A 3,938-nucleotide genomic window follows, 5' to 3' on the forward strand; every position below is an offset into this window, starting at 1 on the left:
GAGATATATCCAAAGGAGTGTGTATTAAATCACACTCACAATTTGCTAGCTGCAGAAATCATATGATTTCAACGAAGTCAAGTATGCAAGAACAATGAGTGATCACCAAAGTTTACCCCAAATACAATTTACAGCATAGAGCTCTTCATGTTCATACAAGGGACTTAAGGGCTTTTTACACTTGTAAATTTTTGCTTAGTCCCGTACCAACGGTGGGGCTAAGGGGGGGGGGGGGGGGGAGGGGGAGGGGGGGGCCTTAGCCCCACCGGTTGGTACGGGACTATCCTTAGCCCACTTTCTGTTTACACTCGTTTTTGCCAAAGTGGGCTAGCCCACCGATAGTCCGGGTACTATCTGGCCCTGCAAAATAGCAGGGTTAGCACCGCAATTGCGGTGCTAACCCCGCAATTGCGGTGCCAAGCAAGTGAGTGTAAACAGAACGAAAAAAATAATCCTGGGCTAAGCGAAGGAGACGAAGTCCGACCCCCACTGACCAATCAGAAACGAGGTAATCAAGTGCTGCCGGTGCGTGCGTGTATGTGTACAGTGCGCAGCGTAATCATGAATATTCATGTGGTTTGGAAAGTACCGGACTAAGAAATACAAGTGTAAAAAGGTCAATTTTCTCCTTAGCCCCGGACTAGAGCTTAGTACGGGACTAATTGGCGAGTATAAAAAGCTGAAAAAAATTGGTACGGGGACTAACGATAGTCCTGGGTCAGAGAAAGTCCGGGGTTAAGAAACACAAGTGTAAAAGGGCTTAAAAGGCACTGAATATATATAGTCCATGGGCCAAGAGCCGAAAAATGGGTTGTTGGTACCACCCGAGGTGGCAAAACCTTTTTGGCTGTCATTTTGTTTGTCGGACATAGATACGCTTATCAAGCTATGATAGCATTTCCAAATGAGTAGCTTAGTCATAATAAATGACTTTTTAACCAATTTGGTCTCGTTTTTATATCCCTATACTTCTGAATTGAAACTAACCGCTATACAAATACGAGCACTGCCTTCTGTATGTCCACAGGTGTTCTGTTGTAAACGCGGTGCGCTTAGTTTTCAATGCAATGCAGCGAAGGGAATATCCAAAGGGTTATGATGTCCACAGCTGTCACGCGGTGCGCTTAGTCTTTATCTAGAACAATGTACCATTATCATATCTAAAGTTCCTAATAAAAGGGATTATCTATACTGTTTTTATTACCACCCTCTCAACAAATACATCAGTTTTAAACAAAAATCACTCTGTTCATTTACAACATTATTAATTATAGGTCCCCCTAATGTATTGTAGTGTACCGGTACATTGTTTTTTGCATAATCTTTCATTGTTGGATGGAAATAAAGCGACGTTGGCGTGGTATTAGCGTTTTCAACCCAGGGTTTTCACCGGAAAATGATAAATAATTGAAAAAGACGCTAAAATTCACGAGAAATTGCTTTTTTGTTGTTGTTGTTTTTAGATAAAGGGATATACACTGTATCATAAGCTTTGGATATTCCCTTCGCCGTCTTGAATATTAGACTAAGCGCTGTGGACATCATAACCCTTGGATATTCCCTTCGCTGCCTTGAATAAAGACTAAGCGCACCGCGTTTACAACAGAACACCTGTGAACATACAGAAGAGAGTGCTCTTCTTTGTATAGCGGTTGGTCTCGATTCAGAAGTACAGGGATATAACAACGAAATCAAATTGGTATAAAATTCATTTACTATGACTAAGCTACTCATTTGGAAATGCTATCATAGCTTGATAAGCATATCTATGCCCGACAAACAAAATGACACCAAAAAGGTATTGCCACCTCAGATGGTACCAATATCTGGCCTGGCCCATGGACTAATATTCAATATGAAAGCCTTTATTGGTTCCCCCCAGGGAACACAGAATGAAGAATTTGGTATTGCCTGCATAGGTCGTATATCACGATGGGCAGGAAACATTATGTGGAAACCATCAGTGATAATCATCTCAAGCTCATTGAATTCTGTCTGTTTCATACCTCATTAATATGTTATTAGTAGAGATTAAGCAGGCTGTATTATAAATGTAAAGCTTCCAGTCTAGGGCCTCCTCATAAAAGCTTTCCCAACCTTTGACTCCCCCCCCCCCCCCTTTTTTTTTTTTTTGAGGGGGGGGGGTGCTTAGTTTATCATTTTTTTATCAGTCTTGTAGAGTTTTTAGTTGGGTTTAGTAAGTACAATATATTTGTATTCTGAAATGGAGTTATGACAGTGTTCAAGAATGTCTTTGAAAGCTATCAATTCAAAAATCTATTTTAAGATATATCTGACACAAACCTACTCTTTGGGGTCAGTAGAATCATTAGCCCTTATAAAAATGGGAGAAAATTAGGTGTTTGAAAAAAAGAACAGGAACAGTTATTAATATTGTAGCAATCCTATACAATGTACTAATAGAAGAACTTATTCCTGTGTACGTGTATGTGTGTGTGTGGGAGGGGGGATTTGTGCGTGTCTGTTTGGTTGATAAGTAATTAACCATAGGCACATTGCTGGTCCCAAACACCTATATCTAAATGTATGTATATACATTTTAGTGAAGATGCAGCTAATTTATGTGTAATCTGCAATACCTAGGCCTACTTGTTGATGCCACAGAATGTCATTGGCATTGCACTACCAACCTTTTATAGCAAATTGTAAGATTATTTATGTCAAACCTCAGCTTCCACTCACGGAACTACTGTAAAACCAGAAATTTTTGCATGCATGAAACTTCAGTAAATTTTTAGAGGAGCCAAAATTTGCGAAAGTCAAATGCATGCAAACATTTTTATTTATTTATTTATCTTTTTTTGTCTACACAATGCACTGAATGCCAGTGGCAATTCGCGAAAGTGCTTGCTGCAAAAAAGGCTGTTGGTTCAATTCGCAAAAGTTTCATGCTGCGGATGTTTCTGGTTTTCCAGTAGATGATGGGTTTGATCTGATAGCAAAGAAGATTGTGGGTCTGAATTTAGAGACTATTAATGTAAAGGTCACCCAGCCTATTGTTGCAGTCTCCTTCATAAGCTTTTGATATTCTTTCCATACCATTGTGTTTATGTTAGGGGTATAACATTATTGAAGTATTAGAAGCTCATCAGTGGAGGGATTAGGAGTATTTCTGGTCATTTCAAGTTCAAATGTTTGGGAGGGTTTTCCTACTAATCTACCAAGCAAATTAGATTTGGATTTGACTCAAAAGGGGATCAAATTCTCTGTAGCCACATGAAGATTTAGGGAATATAACCCAAATGTATAAATGAAGAGAATTGTTATCATGCAAAGTATGCAGTTACAGATGTTACTTTCCATATTAAAGTAAGATTCCCTGCTTGATACACACGTGTATGTCCAATAGTGGACCAAGTGAAGATAAAAAAAGGAATCAGTCTTGGACTTAAACCTGTCACCTACTCTGTTAAATTATGTCACCTACCAACAGATCATCAGTCTTGCAGTATCATAATGAAGTAAGATCGAATACCTGACACCATACTTCTTTTGCATTCTATCTTATTCATAATCACTGTATGTTCTTCAACTAACCCCATAAAGTGGCACATAAAAATAGAGTTGTGTAGTTTATCCTCCCTAGGGCCCCGTTTTATCAAAAGATAAAATCTAATTTAAATTTCCTCACCACACAGGCTGTCATAGACTTACAGTTGAAATCAACTATATAATCAATTTTGAAGGGAATCTTTCCCCTAAATTTTAAATTTGAGAGGTTGTGAGAGCATGTCCTAGGACTCTAGAGAAAATTTAATATTAATTATAATGAATCAGCACGCAGTAGTGCACGCTGAAATAGTTGCCAGATCTGAAAATAGACCATTGGTGTGTGCACGTTTCCTTGATTCGCCTCCGTCTGTACACAGCTATATCAAATACTGTCTATCAGTATCGCCTCATCGAGCCGCATCCGC

Source organism: Diadema antillarum, unplaced genomic scaffold (assembly GCF_040938485.1).
Source record: "Diadema antillarum isolate AM-2024a unplaced genomic scaffold, OU_Dant_1.0 seq00000900_RagTag, whole genome shotgun sequence".
NCBI lineage: Eukaryota > Metazoa > Echinodermata > Echinoidea > Diadematoida > Diadematidae > Diadema > Diadema antillarum.